The sequence below is a fragment of the Pinus tabuliformis genome, chromosome X (genome assembly GCF_031772625.1).
Source record: "Pinus tabuliformis cultivar Carrire ecotype Pingquan chromosome X, CPIR1, whole genome shotgun sequence".
In the NCBI taxonomy this organism is placed as follows: Eukaryota; Viridiplantae; Streptophyta; class Pinopsida; order Pinales; family Pinaceae; genus Pinus; species Pinus tabuliformis.
In genome coordinates, this window is record NC_142308.1 from 715,933,792 (window position 1) to 715,942,826 (window position 9,035).

Here is a 9,035-nt window from a genome sequence, read left to right on the forward strand (position 1 = left end):
TGCCTCCCACGCTTAGCTATTTCCTGAAAATCATACGATCGACAACTCCCCTTCACCGCACCCTGACCTTCAGCTTGCACTAACCAGTCTTAGCCCTTATGATGCTACTCTACTTCCTAGAACACGCAGTGCGCAGAGACTGCCCTCCAGGACAGTTGCATTATACAATCCCAGAGTTGGGAAACCTACCTTCCTTCCTAGAATTGCACAAAGAATTGCCTCAACCCTGAACGAAACTACACATTTCTCAGGACCAAACATAAGCCTCCCCCCTATCTGCTGGAACCCCATAATGTACAGAGACCTGAGATTGCTTTTCCTCTCAAAACTGCCAAAGGTGTCCCCCTAGTCTCTTCCCTCAACTGGGACTCACTGCTCCCAGAAACTGCACAGAACTGTCCTATTTGGTCCCTCTGTTGCCTTGTCTTGTCTTCCCTGATAAAATTACGTAGACCTGCCTCCCAAGGTCTCACCTGTAGAGGCCATTGATGCTCTCAACTACGCAATCCTGCCTCCCAATGGCCTCTACACAATTTTTCCCAACACTGAAGACTATGCTCTAGAGTTCTTATGTCAAGCCTGAGTTGGGCTCTATGCAGTCTCAGTGACCAGTCTCCCTCCTGTCACCTGGAACTGCTCAATGCACAGTTTTTGGGCCATATTCCTTGCCTGTCATTTGTCCTGGGCCCAATCCATGGTTGGAAAGGCACCATCTTAGACTAGGAGGTTTTGTATTTGTTGTTGTCCTGTCATGAGTGATATGTAGGAATAGGTACACTGTTAGATCATGGTGAGACGATGAAGGAGATGAAGAAGGAGCGAACATGCTAGAATACTTACTTGCAGCTGGATGGACAAAAGAAGCTCATCAAGTACAGGTGAAGGGAACACATGCATGCAACCACTTTTCAAGACCAAGATCATTGAAGACCTCGCAGCATCAAGCCATGCGGAGGAGAAAAGAAAGCACATCCAAGAACACATCCATCACTCAGCAGCAACAACAACTTGACATTTCCACCATAGCCAGCTAGTCCATGTCAACAATGTCATGTCAAGTTGTGTCATGAGCTGTCAAGGCCACATCACTATTATGGGCCATATCTATTGTAAATCAAATGTAATGTAAAGTGAAAGTCCAATGGACACACAAGAATATGAAGAGTCATGTCAGTTGAAAAGTCATAGGAAGTTGAATGGTCATGAGGGTAGTCCAAGAGTCACAAGGTTCAAGCATCACCCTTGGTTATATATACCCCTCCCTTTGTATGAGCAAGGATTTTTCACCTTGTCTCCTCCCATGAAGCATTGAGAGCTTTTAGACAATGCTTTTAAGAGCGAGGAGTGGCTCCAATGTCCCACTATTGGGCTAATGGTGCATGTTGTACATATGTGTATTGAAACTTTTCCTTAATACAAAAGTCTGTTAAGGCCAACATGTTTTCATGCATGTTTTGTAGATTTTTGTAAGACTATTCTTTCAACATTTGTAATTCATGTTTGTTTCACATGTACTAATATCATAGAAAATTTTAGGGGCAAATCTTATCCCAAAGGCGAAATTTAAGGGGTTTATATTTTGGAGGGCAAAATTTTTATATTACACCCATTTTCTATAGTAAGCCCAAAATTTATTTAAAAAATAAATATTTATTACATTTTAGCCCAAAAAAAAAGGCGATAAACAATGCAAAGCCTAATTCGCCTGATTTGGGAGATTGCATTTTCTTGCAATCACCCGATTTCGTGGGTTGAAGGTTGGATCTAGTTGTAATCGCCCCGATTTCCTGGTTTTCAAATCGAAAATTGAGGGCAGAGTTGAATTTGGGGGATTCTCCTGTATAAGTTATACAATTTCCATTCATGCAGGTCGAAAAATGGCATACAACCTCCGCAGTGCCTTCGGACTTACGATGGATGTTGCTTGCACTATGGGCTTGCTTACATAGTGGTATTGATCATCCTTATGATATTATCACGGAATGACTAGGCATAAATGGAAACGACACTACAAGTGGGGCAGGATTCCTTACATTCCCATTCATCGATTCATGCAGAACCCGACCCTTAAAAGAGTATCCTAAGAGTTACCACCAGATAAAGCCATAAGTTTACATGCATTCTTGTACATTGCAGCTACAGGATTGAAGATGGCAATACCTGGACCTATAAAAACAATAGTTGTGCTCGTCCAGGAGAATCGATCCTTTGACCACATGGTGGGCTAGATGAAGGAGTTGAATCCAGAGATAAATGGTGTAGCAGGGGAGGCATGAAACCAGTCTCAGTAGACATTGACTTCTCATGAACTTTGTGTTAATGCAACACAGTGGTGTGCCTTCCCTTCACAGACGGGGTGCTGGAGTTTGGTGTTACATAGCTGGTAACTACTAAGACTATACAGAACTCCATGATTGAGCCACTTTTTAGGGCCTAGGCATTCTGGAATCTACTGCAACGGAGAGGGCATTCTAATGGAAGATCTGCTTGCATATTGGTGTGACTGTGTGGGATTTTGATGGTGGTGGAGTAGTGTTTTTGCTCGAAGGTAGGTAGATCCGGTTTGTACTATTTTGGTAATGCTACATGGATATTTGGCTGGGTTTGAGGAGTACTATATATCTGTCTGGTAGTTTTTTGTTTTGTTTGCGCTGCTCACGATGTGATCCTTAGATACTTCCCATTTTATATTGTTCCCTTGCCATAGTTTTGGGGTACTGTGGCATATCGGGGTATGGGGTAACTTTCTATACCTATAGTCACTTCTAATATTCACGACACATTTCTGGCTTTCGTTCTTTCCTACATACTATCTGAGATTTCCCAGATTATGATGATATTCCTTATTGCAACCTACATCATTTTCTGCATCTTTATAACACACATTCCACCTGGTCACAGGCGGCTAGATGCCTATTTGCACTGACCTCATCTCCCTGCCATGTCCTCACTTATCTCAAAAATGAAATCGTTCCTTGCAATGAAATTGTTCATGGAAAATTGTTGTTTATGAAGATTAGGGGTTCAAAATCAAGCTTAATTTGAAGGTTGTTTGTGTTGTTAACTTTTTTGATGTGGCTTTCTTTGGGGTAATTATCTGATACATTTTACTATTTTTTTCTATTACAACAAAATGTATTTGGGTTTTGTACATCTTAAGCAACAAAATGTTGCATTTGCTTTTGTGTTTTACACCTTTTTGGGGGAACATGATCTTGTATTTAGAAGCATAGCTGCATTTGCTTTTGTGTTTTACACCTTTGTTTTGGGAGAATTTGATCTTGTATTCAAAAGCCTAACTCCATTTTCTTTTGTGTTTTACACTTTTTTTGGGGAGCTTGATCTTTTATTCAGAAGCTTAATTTGAAGGTCATTTTGAGTGCTATTTTTTTCAATAGTCTGATAGTTTACATGATCTACTTATGTAAAACCCAAAGTTGTAGAATGCTAGGTATTGGAATCTATCGTTTTATGTTTTTTTTAGTGCAACATGATTTGGTCAAGAATGAGTTTCATTAATATCTAAAGAAACTACATGTTCATGTATGATAATAAACACCAAAATGATATTTGGGTCTCTTGTTTTTTAGTTTTGAACTTTTGATATGTTTTTTTTGAAGGACATACTAAAGATTACATGCTTAATAATGCAATAAAATATCATGTAGGAGACTACTGTATTAGGATATATTTTGTCTTCAATTTGGATGTTTTCTTTATTGTCAAGACTAGGTTTCATTAATTTATTGAAAGTGCATGCTTAAGTGTATGAAATCCTTATTATTAGCGTCTTGTATTCAGAAAATGTCAACTTCAATGTGCAGGAAATTTACAATGCATTCTTATAGTGCAAGAAGTGCACTTTTTGGGGACCTTTTTTATTATCCTGATCACAATTCTTTTCTATGGGTTATGATGGATGATTTCATATGTATTTTTGCGGAGGCCTTCGTTTTATGCCGTTGTTCCACTTCAAGCTCTGGTGTATGACACAGAGGATGGGTTACTATGGGAGAGATGTCCGATTTGAGACTCAATTTTTTCTAGTTGAGGGTAGTGAAGGTTCACCTTTGAGCACTGGTGTGGGCGATGGCATTGGAGAGCCAAAAATCTATATTGTTTTCTTGCCACTGTTGGAAGGATCTTTCAGAGCAGTTTTGCAAGGAAATGAAAACAATGAGCTTGAAATATGTCTGGAAAGTGGTAAGAATTTTAGGGATTATGAATGGTATAAAATAAAATTCTTATTATGACTCAGTTTTCAATTCCCTGGAGTAAAATAGATATTCTGATTTTCTCTTGAATTTACTTCGTATTTGGCATTCTAGGAGATCCTGCTGTTGAGACAACTCAAGGAGTTTATTTAGATTTTGTTGGTGCTGGAACAGATCCATATGAAGTGATTACTAGTGTAGTAAAGTGAGAACATTTCCATGTTTCAACTTTCTTATTTAATTTCATCTCTTTTGGAACTTTTCAGATTTCAGTATCAATGTTATATGATTAACATCAATTATTGATAGTGCAGGGTTGTTGAGAGGCATTCTAAAACTATCTTATTTAATTTCCTCTCTTTTGGAACTTCTCATATTTCAGAATCAATGTTATATTATTAACATCAATTATTGATAGCGCAGGGTTGTTGAGAGGCACTCTTAAACATTTTCCCATCGTGAAAGAAAGATGATAATTTCTCATGGAATTAAAGCTTGGTTCTTTCCAATGGTGTTTGAATTTGTTCCGTGTGCTAAAACATTTAGCTCGCCTTGACTTTTAATTGAGAATGACACATATCCATGTATTTTTTTACTAAGTCATTATAAGTTCTCATTGGTTCTCTGTAGTCTTATGATTTGAATATTTCTCTTGCAGTTACCTGATATACTCAATTGGTTTGGGTGGTGTACATGGGACGCATTTTACACAGATGTCACAATTGAGGGTGTAAAACAAGGTTTAGAAAGTTATATTATTTTTCCCGCCCCCCTTTTATGTTCTATAATCGTATATCAACTCTTGTCGAGATGTAGTTACACTGTGACCTTATCCTAAGGGTCCAGTTCCAAATGTTTGTGATTTTTTTGTATTTCTTTAACAATCTAGAGAAAGGGGGCACCCCTCCAAAGTTTCTACTTCTTGATGATGGCTAGAAATCTGTTGAAATGGACTCTAATGCAAAGCCTCCTCCAGTTGGCAATACAAAAAGTAGGTTTGACCTTCTTTTTTCTTCAAATATGACATTTGAAGACAATAATTCATCTCTCTTTGAAATCTGAAGATAATTTCCTTTTGATTCTGAATCTTCTTGCAATATGAAGATAATTTCCTTTTTATTCTCAAAGTTCTTATAATCTGAAGATAATTTCATTTTGATGCTCAATTTTATAGTGGAACTCTAAACATTCTATGGGCTCATAATTCACTTTGCAAATCGGTGACACATATAAAAGAGAATTATAAGTTTCTAAAAGATGGAAAGATTGGTCAAACAAGAGGATCCTGCTTTGGGCCTTAGATACATTGTTACAGAAGCAAAGAAGACCCACAATTTAAAGTAAGCTACCTTAGCTGTCCATTAGGAATTACTCAATTATACTCCTTATTTATCTATATGCTCCAAACCCTTCATTCTAGCACTTGCCTCATGAATTCATAAGCTACATTCTTTGTTTAGTGACTAGTCGATATATTTAAACTATCATTTGTATATGCAGACTACTTTCCTCCATAGTTGATTTGGCATGCTACTTTGTTCTCAATTTATATTAAATTTGTATTATTCCAGGTACATTTATTTTTGGCATGCTATCACTAGTTACTAGGGAGGAGTGAAGCCTGATGTTTCTGGAATGGAGCATTATAATTCAAAATTGTCATTCCCTATTTAGCCTCATGGGATTCTTCTTCACCAACCATACGAGGCATTAGAATGCATAAAATTAAATGGATTGGGCTTAGTCCATCCCAAAATTGCATTTCATTTTATGACAATGTCCACTCGTATCTAGCAAGTGTTGGCATTAATGGTGTCAAAGTGGACGTCAAAAATATGGAAAAGGCCAAAGGAAGTGTGTGAGGAAAGAGTATGCATTTTTTTTTCTTCCGGAAAAGTGGAAACAGAAAAACATTTCATTTTAGAATGTGAGGCCTTCAAAGGTAACATGGAAATTTATGCAGATATGTTGGCAGCTAGCCCTTGGGACAATCTATTTAGCGAGGGGTTTGTTGAGAAGTTGGGAGCATTTATTTTGAAGCTTCACAAAAAAAGGCCGAATACATCAAGCAGATGAAAAAGCAACATGTCTTATAGGCTATCTTTAGCCTCATGGACGTTAAAATAATTTCTTTCTTTCTTTCGAGACATTAGGTGTAGGCCATGGTGGTCGTGTTAAATTGGATGGCCAGTATCATCAAGCAATGGAGGCTTCTATTGCTAAAAATTTCCCTGATAATGGGATAATTGCTTGTATGAGTCATAATCTTGATGGTCTTTACAGGCCAGTGCCATAGAATTGTGTATGCTTGCTTGTAGTAAACAAACAATCTGACCAATCTTTTCTCTCCCTTGACCGTAACAGTAACAAATTTGTATTGAATTGTTTATACAGTTCCAAACAGACTGTTGTTATAAGAGCCTCTGATGATTTCTGGCCAAGGGATCCTACATCACATACCATTCATATTGCTTCTGTAGCCTACAACAACATTTTCTTGGGAGAGTTTATGTAGCCTGATTGGGATATGTTCCATGTAATGCCCCTTATAATATATCTACTATCTATACTTTTGATGCCAACCTAAGCGACAATACACACATTGCATATAAAATGCATAATCTCATTCATTCCCAGGAATTTCATTTATCCTACCTAGTCAAACCTTCATTAGTTAAGGTTTAAGACCCCTTAATAAATTCTCATGCGGAAATGTTTCAAGAACTAATCAATGGTCTAAACCTTAATTAATCACTCCAGCGGAAACTTTACTCAATCTTCATAAACTCTGATTAATTCTTAAACCGCACATATTAACCATACCCTCTTACTCTAGTCTCAGCATTAATCATACCATGGTAATTTCGTTAATCCAATTTATTATATAAATATACATAAATCACTTTTAATGTTACCTTTCCACTTTTTCCATGACTTTGGCACATTTCCCAAGGCTCACCTAAAAATGACACAAGATGACGCAGGATTGAACAACAATTGAACAACATCGATTGAACAATTTTTGAACAACACCGATTGAACAACAATTAAACAACACTTGCAATTGAACAGTAATTGAACAACGCTCGATTGAACAACAATTGAACAATGCTTGATTGAACAACAATTGAACAAAAATTGCTCCCATGTTGACTTCCCACATTGACTTTCCACACAAATCTTGTCAGATTAATTCTCCATCGTTTGATCAAGACACACTTGATCCGACACCCAACTGTGATATCACATGGACTACTTGTACGACATTTAATTGCCCGATCATCTTACATCCCATGTCACAATTTCTTCCGCCCAGGGTTCATTCACTCATGAATGATGCGATGCAATATTAATCCTACAGTCAGCACAACAATGATCCAACAGTCTATGACCCTTCAACTAACACACTGGTTAAATAATGGTTAATCCCTGCAGTTGACTGTGATGTCAGCGGTTGAAAACACGATCGACGACCAGGGTTTAATACGGCGCTTTAACCATGATCAAAACATTCGTTCGCTCCTATCCCCGCACTTACTGATAACTCGATTTCATCGCCAACTCACCATTCCAGAATGTCTTGTTATCAAGTTCAATTCTGCTAACTCATTTCTCTGCTTATGAACAGTGCGCTGAGACTTCTTTGATTACTCTACCTACAACTTATACCTTGGTTTCTTTAACACCACTTCGAACTAGAATACATAATACACTCTGTATTATTTCTCTTCCTTCATATTTTGTAATTACTTGACCTATACATACATCTATTAAATCCGACTGGAATCACATAGATTCTACCCAAATGATAAGTCTTTTGTCACTCAGAAAGACTTTCAGAAATTCAACTTGCATTCATCATGGTTTATCACACAGAACCATAAATTCCCAATTAAGGATCACTCAACACATAAAAGGAATGACACACACAGTCACAATGAATTCAATTTCCTCATTCATTAACAAATGTATAGATACAAATAAAACTTTGTTTTTACAATCTAGCTTTGGCCTGATCTACCTTTACATGATCTGTATCAGCAGCCCTTTTTCATTTCAATGCCCGTAGGCTCACAATCCAAACCTCCTATCTATTTTCTATCTCTCTCTCTAACTCTCCAACTCTACTTGACTAACTAACTTGACTACCTCAACTTACTCTTTTTCTGCCTTTTTGGCTTACATTTATACAAAAGGACTATGTTTCCAATTCTAGTTCAGATCCTCAATCTTCTCAACTAAACCCTAAGAATCCTCTAAGTCCTCAATTAGTTCCTAAAATATCTTCTTTATCCCTTAAGGATCTCAACTTTCAACTAGTCCTAAGGATCCTCCATAAATCATGAACTACTTTCTAAGATTACAATATCTCAATCCATACTAATTACTCATCATCACTCATGTTCTCCTACATTCAGGAACATTTAAAAATATCCTCACAATAATTAATTAATTCCTATTTTCATTAAAATCACTCAAAACCTAAGTAATTACATTAATTCAACACTTAGGAAACCAACTTCCTTAAAACACAAGACCCCCCTATGTCTACTAAAATACAATGATTCTTCTAAGCCAAATGCTCCTGCATCAACTTCCAAGTTTATTTTATGAGCTTCAAGTCTATGAGCAATAGCTGATTATTATATATTTAGGCCTATATTTCTTTTAAATCAGTTAACCTCACAATTTTTTCTACCATTTTTACTAACTTGTGACACCTGTCTAATAACTCTATCTTTATTCTCATGATATATGTTGCTACGCCTATGATTTCCACCAAATCCATTTTCGGAACTTCACACTCTACAAGTGAGTTCC

The 9,035-nt window shown here is 37.1% G+C and overlaps 1 pseudogene; it reads left to right on the plus strand.

The window, feature by feature from the left end:
* The first annotated feature begins 3,929 nt into the window (after positions 1-3,929).
* LOC149141969 (putative galactinol--sucrose galactosyltransferase 1) lies at positions 3,930-6,801 on the plus strand (annotated as a pseudogene).
* The last annotated feature ends 2,234 nt before the right edge of the window (positions 6,802-9,035 follow it).